The sequence below is a fragment of the Xenopus laevis genome, chromosome 4S, assembly GCF_017654675.1.
Source record: "Xenopus laevis strain J_2021 chromosome 4S, Xenopus_laevis_v10.1, whole genome shotgun sequence".
In the NCBI taxonomy this organism is placed as follows: Eukaryota; Metazoa; Chordata; class Amphibia; order Anura; family Pipidae; genus Xenopus; species Xenopus laevis.
The window spans coordinates 11,612,784-11,626,889 of NC_054378.1; the positions used below are offsets into that span (position 1 = coordinate 11,612,784).

Below are 14,106 nucleotides of genomic sequence, written 5' to 3' on the forward strand. Positions count from 1 at the left end.
TCCCATTTATATGTAGAAGCTGCCATAGCGTTTGTCAGATAACATCTTTAGCAAAGAGCTGGTCCTCACAGATTCAGGTGATCCACTGGAGGTTATAATTTGATGGGGAAAAAAATAACTAATGAATATTTAAAAGCTTTTCACAGCCTTTACGTCCTTTTAAATTAGACAACAGAAGCAGAAACACCATTGCTGTTTTGGAGAGAATACTTGCTTATTAACTTACAGCTGATGTGCAATTTGAAGGGAATGGGTCAAAGAAGAGAGAAGGTGAGAGGGAATGGGTCAAGGAAGAGAGAGAGAGGGAATGGGTCAAGGAAGAGAGAGGGAATGGGTCAAGGAAGAGAGAGAGAATGAGAGGGAATGGGTCAAGGAAGAGAGAGAGAGGGAATGGGTCAAGGAAGAGAGAGGGAATGGTTCAAGGAAGACAGATGGAATGGGTCAAGGAAGAGAAGGAGAATGAGAGGGAATGGGTCAACTCAAGGAAGATAGAGAGAGGGAATGGGTCAAGGAAGAGAGAGGGAATGGTTCAAGGAAGAGAAGGAGAATGAGAGGGAATGGTTCAAGGAAGACAGATGGAATGGGTCAAGGAAGAGAAGGAGAATGAGAGGGAATGGGTCAAGAAAGAGAGAGAGGGAATGAGAGGGAATGGGTCAAGGAAGAAAGAGAATGGGAGGGAATGGGTCAAGGAAGAGAGAGAGAATGAGAGGGAATGGGTCAAGGAAGAGAGAGGGAATGGGTCAAGGAAGAGAGAGTGAGTGAGATTTTAAAAAATCATTAGTTTCTTACAGTTACTGTATCTCACACATTATCATCATTGAGAGTGTAATAATTTTGGGAACCCACTTTGCCACCTTCTGTGGGGCTCACCTGTTGGCACGGGCAAAGCTGAGCCTCACAGCATGGAGACTGGCCGTGTATCCCATTTAAGGCAACTCCATTGGCAGCCAGCAAGTGGTGCTCCTCCAGCAGTCTCATGGGATCGGTGGAATTCAAGAAATAAAGGTCAAATTTACCTGACACTTCTCCAGTAAGAGTCTGCCAGTGGCATAGGTAAATATCCCTGCGCCCCACAGCAAAGATATTTTTCACTCGTACTGTATATACTCAGGTCCGGACTGAGAATTTAAATAGTCCCTGGCATTTCAGGTATACAAAGGCCCAATTAGCCCACACTTAGGCCCAAACAGCCCACTAAATACTGACTGGTCAATGGCACCTTATAGCAGCCCCTCTGGCATTTGTCAGAACCCACAGGTTGCCAGTCCGGGCCTGTATATACTGGAACTACTCCCACTGGACTCGGTATACTTTCTGGGCCTCCCAGCGGTTGCATTTTTTGCTTCCTCTATAACCGAGGTCCTCTTTAAGACATGTCACTCTGTCTTCCAAACTCCAAAAATGAATATAACTCTGGGTCCACTCCCAGTGTCTCTTAATCATCTCTGCTGCCCTTACTTAAAAGTTTCCAGCAGAGCAAAATATTTTTAAGAACCTGCCATTTTTAAACCCTATAACCAGTGGTATAATCCAAGGAAAATGGTTGAATCAAAACAGCTCCAGACAGTAATTTTCAACTGCAATTTGTTTATTAAGCAGTGTAGGCACACTACATGTTTCGGGCAGAGCCCTTTATCAACGATAAAGTAGTAACTGACTTTGTCCTGCCATCCGTTCCCTCTTCCCTAATGTTCTCTGTCTCTCCCTGCAGCCTCTCTTGTCCAGCATTTCTCTCTCGCCAATCAGCCTCTCTTGTCCAGCCGTTCTGTTCCATTTCCTCCCACCAGTATTTCTCTCTCCCCGCAGCCGTTCTCTCCCCGCAGCCGTTCCCACTGCCCAGAGCCGGATTAAGACTAAACGGGTCCTAGGCAAGGTAGTGCTTCTCCTCGAACCACCTAAAGGTACAGTTGTAAAAGAAGCACTGCTATGTTAGCGCATACCTCCCAACATTTTGGAAATAGAAAGAGGGATAAAGAAAAGTTGTAGCGCATCAGAAAAAAATTGTGGCCACACCCCCTAATTACCATGTTCATTTCATTACAGTTTTGCACAGTCCCACTCCCAGAGACCCTTTACAAATTACTTTGCCCCCAAATAATTTTTTGGGGGGTTTTGTCATTTTTTTGAGGGTTTTTTTGTAGTTTTTTTTTTTCTCAGTTCTGTCTGCCCCCCTTCCTCACTCCCTGCAACTGTTCAACAGTCCCACACCCAGTCATGCACTGACCCACAGACCCTTTTGATAACTAGACATTTCTTTTAGCTGTACCTAAAGTATTCTGAGAATGATGATCCCCCAGTAGTTCTGCCACGGCTGACAGCACATCAGTCCAGGTTGCTGGCCTCAGATTCATACCTCTCAACTGTCCCGTTTTTAGAGGGACAGTCCCTCTTTTGACAGCTCAACCCGCAGTCCCTCGTTTGTACTGGAAAGTCCAGTTTTTCTCTGCACTGAACAGCTAGGAAAAGAAACAAAGTTTCTAACTTAATTGGCTTTTGCCCGAGAGCCCAGAACAGCCACAACTGCAGATAAGATACTTTTGTAAAAACTTTGAGATAAGTAATTGTAACAATAAAAGATAACAGGTCCCTTGGAAGAAGTCAGACTCGCAGCTTAAAGGGCAATTCACCTTCATTAGCAAAACTGTAATAACTGAAAAATACACAGAAATATGTTCAAACGTTCATAACCTGCCAAATTTTGTAAAATGAACATGGTAATTAGGGGGTGTGGCCACAAAAATAGGCATGGTCAAAAAAATTCACCACAAAACTTTTTTGTCCCTCCTTTTATTTCCAAAATGTATGAAATAAGGACGCACATTGATGTCACATAAGTACAGTGGCGTAACTACCGGGAGAGCAGGGGGTGCGATTGAGCCAGGGCCCGCACCCCCTCAGGGCCCCCCGGCAGTTTGCGCGCCACTGACTCCGGCTTATTCCGGACAGAAAATAACGTACAGAGGGGGGCGGGCGGCTGCACGTCCCACACCAGGGCCCGCTCCCCTCTAGTTATGTTGCTGGTCAAATAGCAGAGACAGGAGGGGGTGAGAGAGAAATAGAGAGAGAAGGGAGGGTGAGGTGGGAGCAGCTAGATGTGTTTAAATTCCTTTGGCTTGAGGGGAAATCGCTGCTAAGTTTCCACAGGAGCCTGGAGAAGCAGTGACGCTGCGACACTAACACAGAGCAACAAGTGCAATAAGAGAGCGTGTGTCAGAGAGCAGTGCACTACCTTCCTGTCACATAGACTCATGGATAACTTCCAGGCACAGCCGCACTGACACACATTTCTAATTACTCTGCTTTATCACTGCCTCGTGGCTATTGTTTATCGGGACTCCTGCTCCAAGCGTCTGATTGGACAGAGATCACGGGACTAGCAGCCAAATGATCATTGGCTACCCACAACCAATAAGGAAGTGGCTGCTTCAGGAGAGAGCTGCATATGTTCCAGCACCTCAGTGAATTTCTGAGGGCCGTCACTGCACAGAGAACCCAGCAGTCCGGATAATTAACTCCTCCCCCAGCCCTTCTCTCCCCCCGCAGCCATTATCTCCCTGCAGCCTCCCTTGTCTAGCCGCTCCCTCACTGTCACCACAGCCTGTTCAGACGCTCTGCCGACTGCGTCTCCCCAGCCAGCGCGACCTTAATCCTCCTGGCTGCTCTGTGTGCTACTTCTGGTGCTGTGTGGAGGAACAGCGCTGAGTCAAGGGCGCACACAGTGGCGACTCACAATACATTATATAAGATTCCCTCGTCAAACTTTCCCCGTTGCCAGGTAACCCAGATCACGTGCCCCTGCGGGACTTCCGCCGGGGAATGCTTTCTGCTTGAAGCCGGGACCCGCTCACGTGACGTCTCACCATGGCGGATACAAGCAATCGGCTCATGTTGGGCGCCGGCCTGACAGTTTTGTCGCACCCGATGATGTATGTGAAGGTGCTGGTGCAGGTCAGTGCCCTTTTCTCGGCTCGGCCTGTGGCACACGGTTAATAGGCCCACTGTCCTTGTCACCAGAGCGTCTGTCTGTGCTATGGGAGCTGCTTAGGGTCATACAGCTCCTGTCAGGGCAGGGGGCCTGCAGATCCCTTATTTGTCAAAAATGGCAACTTGTCATCTGTGCTTGTCTGATGTGGTGTCACAAGCAGCCTGTGGTGGTGAAGAAGGCAGTGTCTAGCAAGGTGGTTTATTATTATTATTATTATGGGTCTGTGAGCTGGGGAGGGTTATGAGTCTTCATATAAAAGTGCTGCTATTTAGCTGAGAAAGGGGAAGTGCGAATAGACAGCACATTAGTAGGGAGGATTTCTTAATTGGCTAAAAACCATTACAGGGGCTGTTTACCTTTCAATGCATTTTCAGTATGATATAGAGAGGGCTATTCTGAGACAATTTGCAATTGTTTTTTATTTATGGTTTTTGATTTATTTAGCTTTTTTTTTACCCAGTTTGCCATTGAATCCACCTGGTTGCTACGGCCCAAATTCCCCTAGCAACCATTCACTGATTTCAACAAGAGGCCGGAATATGAATAGGATCGGCCTGACTAGAAAGACGAGTAATAAAAAGAATCAATAACAATCAGGGATGTCACTAGATACTACTGGGCCTCACAGAAAATAATTTTTAGCCCCCAAAATGTTGAGGTTGACTTTTTTTTTTACCAATATTTATTGAAACTGTATAGGAATTAGGAACACCAATTTGGAGCAGGCACTCAATGAAGGCAAACTTCCACCAGGCAAATAGTTCAAAGTGAAAAGAGTTTATTGTGTCCACAGCCTTACATGCCATAAACACTTAATCATAGGCTAATGATTAAGTGTTTATGACACAAAACGTGTAAGGCTGTGGACACAATAAACTGTTTTCACTTTGAACTATTTGCCTGGTGGAAGTTTGCCTTCATTGAGTGCCTGCTCCAAATTGGTTTTTGGTTTGTCCGCTCCTTGTGCTGAGGGCTCAGGGCAGTGCACTTGGGCCACTTCCCCTTCGTGGTGAGTAATCACTTTACTTTTGGAGACCCTAATATCAGATGTATCATTGTATATGAATTAGGGCCTCATGGGGCCCCTATACCTCCTGGGCCCCCTGCAGGGTCTGCTTCCTCTAGTTACGCCCCTGATAACAATACTTTACAGTAGTGATGTGGGGGTTGGGTTTTTCTCGACCCTAACCCGCCCTCCCTTAGCCCGCGCCCACCCTCATCCGAATTCCACGTTCCTTTTATAAACCCGTGCCGCAAATGATGTCACAAAAGGAGCGGGGCGAGCAGGCACGTGGCTATAAAGCCAGAAGTCGGAAGCCGGCATTTGACTGGAGGGGAGAGTTGGAGAAAAGCTCAACCCTGCACCCACTCGCAAAGAGGAGTGCGGGGTCGTCCTGAACCCGCCCGACCCCCAGGTAAACCAGTGGGTATCGGGACAGCCCGCACATCACTATTGTACAAGTATGGGACCTGCTATATAGAATGCTTGGGGCCTGAGATTTTCTGGATAACAGGTCTTTCCCTAATTTGGATAATTTCAACATAAAATAGACCCAATAGGCTGATTTTGCTTCCAATAAGGATTAATTATATCTTAGTTTGGAGCTACTGTTTTATTATTACAGAGAAAAAGGAAATCGTTTTTATAAATTTGGATTATTTGGATAAAATGGAGTCAATGGGAAACAGTCATCCCGTAATTCGGAACTTTATTGATAACCGGTTTCCTCCCTTTTATGGGTCCATGTCCTGCCAAACAATCATTAATACTTGGGGAGATTTGAGCAGACTACAGTTGTATAGTATTTTATACTATAAGTCTGGAGATGTCCAGCTTTTGTTGAGTTGTGATGCCCAGCATTCCACTGACCGCAGTTGTGCAGGTGCAGGGAGTTGCAGCACGCTGGGGCCACAAGCTAGGCACGAGTCATACTGAGAAGGGAACATGGCAAAGTTCCTTATTCTGTTTATATGCCACAACAGATTGCTCTCGCATTTATTCTGCCTAAAAGTTAACATAAAGGTGAACAACCCTTTAAAGTTTCTAATGCTAAAGGACTACTGCTGCACAAATATGGCAGCCCACTCATAAAGGAACATGGGGGGTAAGAAAGGTAATGTAAAAGCATCGCACAAATACTTTTATTGCAAAATTATAAATAGCATTCAAAAACAATGTTATGACAAATACAATTTTTTTTCTGGGGTCAGTATCTCTTTAAGGTAGGGAGACCCAAATTACGAAAAGATCCATTATCCGGAAAACCCCAGGTCCCGAGCATTCTGGATAACAGGTCCCATACCTGTACTTTTTCCAAAATGTTGCTCTACTGTCTTCTACATAATACACCAGCACTTGGAACACTGCCTCAAAGCTAGGGGGACCGGGTAGGGAGCTGAAGCCGATCTTTGCTTGACTCCGGCGCTGTGATTGGCTATCCTCCTCCTAGGCTGTTCCATATATCAACAGGCCCCAATGATAAACATTTTGGTGAACACTGGAAGTTGCTGTGACATTTCCCTAATCCACCCAAATAATAAAAAAACAAAAAAGAAAGAAAATGTCCATGATCTTGAAATGTCACCAAAATCACCAAATTTAGGAATGGTTTGCGGCTTGGTACTTTGGAGTACAAAGACATGCATACCCAATTTAGATTCGTGGGAATGTGTACTTTCCGAAAATATATGGTTTTCTGGGGTGAACGTACTTTTTTCTACTTTTCCCCCTTCAAAACGATGTAAATGTGTTGATTTTGCAGTATCTGAAATGACAGACCATATGGGGGTCTTCCTTTTGGGGCCCCTATATGCCACGTGCTTGGGTACACCTATACATATTGGGCATCAAACTGTTCACAGGACCCTAGGCTTTCATATTTGGGGTGATATCTCTTGATAGCTAAAAGTATGTGGGTAATATGATGCTGCAGGGTAGAAATTTTGAAGTGATTTTTGGAAATGTCCCCAAAATCACCAAATTTAGGAATGGTTTGTGGCTTGGTACTTTGGAGTAGAAAGACATGCATACCCAATTTGGATTTAGGGGAATGTGTACTTTCCGAAAATATATGGTTTTTTGGGGTGAAAGTACTTTTTTCTACCTTTGCTGCCCCCCCAAAACTATGTAAATGTGTTGATTTTGCAGTATCTGGAATGACAGACCAAATAGGGGTCTTCTTTTTTGGGCCCCTATATGCCACGTGCTTGGGTTCACCTATATATATTGGGCATCAAACTGTTCAGAGGACCCTAAGCTTTCATATTTCGGGTGTTTTTTCTTGATACCTAAAAGTATGTGGGTAATACGATGCTGCAGGCTAGAAATTTTTAGGTGATTTTTGGAAATGTCACCAAAATCACCATATTTAGGAATAGTTTGCTGTTTTGTACTTTGTAGTAAACAGACATGCATGCCCAATTTAGATTCGTGGGAATGTGTACTTTCCAAAAATATATGGTTTTCTGGGGTGAACTTACTTTTTTTTCTACTTTTGCCCCCCCAAATCTATGTAAATGTGTTGATTTTGCAGCACCTGAAATGACAGACCATATGGGGGTCTTCATTTTGGGGCCCCTATATGCCATGTGCTTAGGTTCACCTATACATATTGGGCATCAAACTGTTCAGTGGACCCCAGGCTTTCATATTTGGGGTGTTTTACATTGATACCTAATGATGTGTGGGAGATATGATGCTGTAGAGTGTGAGCTTTGAGGTCATTTGTTTCTATAAAACATTATAACTTTAGGAGACAATTGCAACTTGGTAGTTTGGAGTACAAAGAAATATTTACCCATTTTTGATTCACCAGAATCTGTTCTTTCTAATAATGGGTAGTTTTCTAGGGTAAACCTACTGTTAGCGGAATGTTTGGCCTTGAAATCAGAAGTATGCCGTTTGGGGAGCGTTGCTTTTTGAAATTTGGTTGTGTACTGCTTGTAGATTTTGAGCTATACAGTGAGAAATCTCCATAAAACTATATATATCTGGTATTGCCGCGTTCAGGAGACATAGAACTTTCCAAATCGGCTGTGTTCTCATACATAAAGTAAATGATGTTTCTGATCTATGTGATTGTTCTTTGTAAAACATGATTTTTCTCATTTTATTGGACACTTAGAAGCCTATATTTTTTTTATAGAAGTAAAATTACACCAAAATTCTTGCATATTTTGAAATTTCGGGTTGTCCTGAAAAAAACAATATATTGTTTTCCTGGGTAAACTAAGAGACCCCCCCCCCCCCAGGAAAGGCCCTTATAGTGAAAGAGTGCAAAATATCTAAAAACTGCTTGGCAGTAGATGTTCGCATCTAGGACAAAACGGCTGGCAGGGAAAGGGTTAAAGGGGTTGTGTACCCTTCAGCACTTTTTTTCAGTTCAGTTGTTTTCAGATAGTTCTCCAGATTTTTTTCTGACGTTTTCTACTGTTGAAGTTTAAAGGGATTGTTCACCTTTAAATTAACGTTTAGTACGATGTAGAGAGGGACAATTTGCAATTGGTTTTCATTTTTTATTAATTGTGATTTCTGAATTTAACTTATTATTCAGCAGCTCTTCAGTTTGGTAACTATGGTCCAAATTACCCTAGCAACCATGCATTGACTTGAATAAGAGACTGGAATATGAATAGGAGAGGCCTGAATAGAAAGATGAGCAATAAAAGTAACAATAACAATAAATGTGTAGCCTTACAGAGTATTTGATTCTTATAAGGGGTCAGCGACGCCCAGTCAGCAGAAAAAGGCAAATAACTATAAAACTATAAAAAATAAATAATGAAAACCAATTGAAAAACTTCAGTTACCTTAAAGGTGAACCCCCCCTTTAAGTCTTTGTGCGACTCTGAATTTATCCTGTGCTGGCCTCAAAATTCTCCCACGGGCATATGAACACATGACTAGAACATAGAATTTAACTGGTACAGGTATGGGATTTGTTATTCAGAAACCCGTTATCCAGAAAGCTCCGAATTATGGAAAGGCCGTCTCCCATAGACTCCATTTTATCCAAAAAAAAATGATTTCCTTTTTCTCTGTAATAATAAAACAGTAGCTTGTACCTGATCCCAACTAAGATATAATTAATCCTTATTGGAAGCAAAACCAGCCTGTTGGGTTTATTTAATGTTTACATGATTTTCTAGTAGACTTAAGGTATGAAGATCCAAATTACGGAAAGATTTGTTATCTGGAAAGCCCCAGATCCCGAGCATTCTGGATACCCAGTCCCGTACCTGTATTACCCCCCCTGTAGAATGACCTTCTCCTTATATATAAATCTGCTAATTGGGCCACACTCGTTTACTTCTTTGTTTTCTGTGCATTTCTTTAAATGTTTGATTGCCTAATGTGGAATGGGTTTTAAGTACAATTAACCAATATTATTTATCCCAATAGATGTGAATCTTTTAATTGGAGGCCCAACATACAGCGATTGTGCCGGCGGTTATTGCTACAGTGAAAGCAGCTTGTCAGCTACAAGGAACAGGTTCATACACTGGTGAGTGTTACATTTTCGTATGTAGGACATTCTTAATGGGGTTAGAACTGGTTACTTGTCCATATTTCTTACTTAAATGGGAAATGCTTCTCACAGCGATGTTTAAGTTTGATTTCCGTGCACAGTCACCCCTTGCCTCTCTCCCCCATCAAACTCATAGTTGCTACCAAAGTGCATTGCCCCCAGCCCACCAGGGGATTGCATTGCCCCCAGCCCAGGCTGATTTACAAACCTTGCTCCCCTGAAAGTAAACAGTTGTTGTGTTGGTATAGAGCAGTGATCCCCAACCAGTGGCTCCCTAGTAACATGTTGCTCTCCAACCCCTTGAATGTTACTCCCAGTGGTCTCAAAGTAGGTGCTTATTTTTAAATTTCAGGCTTGGAGGCAAGTTTTAATTGCATAAAAACCCGGTGTCCTGTCAAACAGAGCCTCCTGTAGGCTGCCAGTCCACATAGAAGCTACCAAATAGCCAATACAGCCCATAACTGAAACCCCAAGTTTAAATGTGAATTTGAATGTGGCTCACGGATAAAAAAAAGGTTGGGGATCTTTGGTATAGACTGAAGGTAACACTGGATTGAGAGAGTGTAGAATTCATTATAATGTCATTTGTTTTCTGTTTTGTACAAAAAAAATGAAATAAACTATTTTGTATGATGTTTCTATGTGTGTCGATTTGTGGGATGTTTCATTATCAGATCCCAACCCCCCGCCACATGTCCTACTGAATATATAGATCTATACACTGTGTTTGGATTTGCTGTTTGATTCTTTTTCCTGATTAGATCTGAAATACCTGAAATATGCTCCCCGGCTCATTCTTTGAGAGGTGGACTAGTCTGGCCAATGGACTGTACAAGAGCAGGGAGCTGATCAGTGGCTACTTCAGTCAAGGGTCCATTTCAAACCTGCCCAGATACATATGGCTGAGTTTCAATCAGATATGAATGGGGTTGGCATATCACCAGCCTAACCAGTAATATAGCAGCCGAGACTGGGACCAGTGTTACACATTTAACCAGCAATGTATTTGCTCATAAATGTATAATTCCCTGATGTGCCACCCCTGTCCTGTCCCTCCCCAATCCCTGCCGCCAGCTCCGCTTCTTTCCCTTCTTCCTATAATCCCGCTCCCATATCGACCATATTTTCTCCCGAACCACCCCCCCATTGTCCCTCCCCTTTCTGTACAGCCAGATTTTTTTTTTCCAAAATGGTGACAACCCTAGATATTGGTCAGGCAGGACCTTCTGAGGGCCCATGTATGATAATGTCCCTGGTACAGCACAAGCCCAGTATAATGCCTCTTCTGAGCTGACTGGACTGTGCTGGCACCCAGCCTATATCAGTGCAATGGACTGTGAAAACCTGTTGGTGGCGCCTACTCCCACGAGCAGCGTCTCCTATTTCCCCTACTCATGTATGTCAGTGGGCATGGGTATTCTACTACTTCATTCTAAAGCATGGGGGCAACACCATCCAGCAGGGAGGCAGCAAGATCAACATGGGATTCCTTAAAAGCCTGGGCCCAACAGAACTGAGAAGCTTGATACAGTTGTACCCTGCAATTACATAACTTAAGCCTTGCTCTGTCTACCTCCCTCACCCTGTCTGTTAAAGGGCAAGTAAACCCAGGAATATCAGGGCAGGGGGGCTGCTGTACTGCCTCTTATGCCCAACAGCCGTTTCATTGGTAAAGTTACATCCCCCCAATTCAGCAGAACAAAACTTCCTGGTGACTCTGGATGGACCCTCCTCTTCCCATTTTCCCAAAGGGAGTGGTATGTGCAGTGAACCTCGGGGGAGCAGGGTACTATGGGAAAATATTCACTACGAATCAAAATGTAGAGAGATATTATGTACGTCTTTGGCCCAGGACTCCTTGAATTTCCAGTGGCCTCTAATATCCCGCCTGTTATCAGTAGACCAATCACGGGATGGACTGATGCCCAATGAAACATCACACAGACCTGCCCTTCCTCTGCCCAAATAATACCAAAGGCAACTTTATCATGGGACAAATGTCTTCTAATGACAGTGGCATGTTTATGGGTCAGCTCTTTCTAGACCCAATGAGTCCATTTCTCCTTGGCCCAAAGAATACTAATGGCAGTGACATGTATATCCAAGTCCCTGCTAGGCCCAAAATAACATATTAATAAACACCTTCTGAACCCAGTCTCATTATAACACTATATATCATTTGTATGTGATTGATTGACCAAACCTCTGGTATCAGTGCAGATCAGTAGGACTAGGTCCCCTCCTCATATTTCTTCATCCTTAGCATCTCCTTTCACCCATTTCTCCCACCCCTGCCTCTTGATTCCACCTTCACTTTTCAGTGACCCTTTTCCCTTGCACTAGAGGTCTCCCTCCTCTGTAATGTTCCCTGGCAATACTATAGAACTATAACAAATGCAAGAACACCAATGAAATGTGTATTAACATATTTATTTATAAAGTGATTGTTTTATTTATGCATTTTAGATTAATTCATACTAATTTAGGTTGGGAAGGACTCGCATCCATTAGGTTCAAGTTTTAGTGTAAAAGGGATCTTCCTATTTAGAAGTTGATCCAGAGGAAGGCGAAAAACCCCATCTGATGCCGGAGCCAATTTGCCTCAGAGGGGGAAAAAATTCCTTCCTGACTCCCAAAGGGCAATCGGACAAGTCCCTGGATCAACTTATACTAAGAGTTTATGTCAGTATCAGTACTAAGAGTTTATGTGAGGGTTTAGAGGAGGAGATGTGACTGGTTGTTGAGTGGATTGAAAGGATAGGAAGACAATTTGAATAGGAAGAACCACTGAGGAATTGGTGTTGGGAGATTGCAGAGAAGCCTTTGTGTAGTGGCGGTTTTAAAGAAAAAATATCATATGGGGTATAATTGGCTAAAGATTATATGTAGATTTGAGGGACCCCTGGGGTGCTTTGGGGGCGAAGGTCAGATACACTCAGATTCTGGGAGATTTAGTGGCCCGGCGATAAAACACCTCTTCTTCGGGGCAACTAATCTCCCCAAACTGCCTCCCGCCGGCTAAAATCTAAATCGCCGGCGGGGTGGTACTCGGAGCACTTAGTTTTCCGAAGTCGCCCAAAGTTTCCTCGTGAGGCAACTTTGGGCGACTTCGGAAAACGAAGTGCTCCGATGGCATCCCATTGGCAATTTAGATTCTAGCCGGCAAGAGGCAGTTTAGGGAGATCAGTCATCCCGAAGAAGAGGAAATTTGTCGCTGGGCCACTAAATCTCCCCAAATCTGAGTGTGTGTCTCTGCCCTAAAAGTAAACTATCTAGGGTGGTGTATTGGAGGATAAGCAAGTGATATAAAGAAAAGGACAATGCTGGGGTAGAGTTAGGATATTTAAAGAGGAGATGTCAATTGTAGGTCAATGGGAAAAAGGATGAATATGTCAAAGAGAGGCCTAGCAGGGCTGTGGGGGTTATTAAAGGCAATGTAAAACAGGCACTTATGAAAATGTATGGAGGGCTTTAAAGCTGTGAAGATAATTGATTGAAGAGGAGTCAATGATGGGGTAATGTGGCAGTGGGAAGCATCACTGGGGACATAGTGGACAGGAGGAGCTGGTGGTGGAGCCAAAGGTGCATTAAAAAAGAAGTCATGGATGGAACTATGGCAGTTGGAAAGTGAGGTGGAGATGTGGCCCTTGAATGTGAAACTTCTGGTGGAGTGATGTAAACTGAAGACACCACTGGTGGAGATGTGGTAGTCTGAAAGAGATATAAATATGGAGCTACAGAAGGAGATAAAGTCCCTGTTGGTGTAGTTGCAGAAATCTTGAAGCCCCCACTGGTTGAACTGCGGTAGCCTGAAAGAAGATGTTGCTGGTGGCGCTGTAGAAGGTCCTGGTTCTGTTTGAGAAACAAAATAAAAATCAGTCAGTAATATATCATCATAAATTCTCATTCAGAGGCATGACATTTCAGCCTTATTCCCTGGGGAGTCACCACATTACTTTCCTTTCTTTTCACTGGCACAGACTTAGATTCACTCGTGTGCAGCAAAAGCAAATCAAAATATTGTACTGTGAAAGTCTGCAAGGATATGCATCTGACAGTGGAAAGCTCCAGTGAATATATATACAGGTATGGGATCTGTTATCCAGAAAGCTCGGGACCTGGGGGTTTCTGGATAAGGGGTCTTTATGTAACTTGGATCTTCATGTCTTAAGTCTACTAAAAAATCATGTAAACATTAAATAACCCCAATAGGCTGGTTTTGCTTCCAATAAGGATTAATTATATCTTAGTTGGAAAGAAGTACAAGCTACTGTTTAATTATTATACAGAAAAAGGAAATCATTTTAAAAATGTTGGATTATTTGATTATAATAGAGTCTATGGGAGATGGCCTTTCCGTAATTCGGAGCTTTCTGGATAATGGGTTTCCGGATGGAGGATTTTGCCCAGGTAATGCACACTTGAGCATCTTCTATCCAAAATCCAAAAACAGTAAGGATTTGGTTCCTACCAATATATACACACACCGGCAGCAGGGGACCAAACTGGCATATGCCTACCAGTGGAGAAAATGTTGGGCTAAGACTCTGTCGGAAATTGTACCTTTCTCTGTAGATGTTTCTTTTTCCTCGG

The 14,106-nt window shown here is 43.5% G+C and overlaps 1 long non-coding RNA gene across 1 annotated transcript; it reads left to right on the forward strand.

Moving 5' to 3' along the window:
* The first annotated feature begins 3,124 nt into the window (after nucleotides 1-3,124).
* LOC121393174 lies at nucleotides 3,125-12,354 on the forward strand. The gene is made up of 3 exons (XR_005960795.1): nucleotides 3,125-3,948; nucleotides 9,387-9,489; nucleotides 10,275-12,354. It is a non-coding gene; the product is annotated as an uncharacterized LOC121393174 (long non-coding RNA).
* The last annotated feature ends 1,752 nt before the right edge of the window (nucleotides 12,355-14,106 follow it).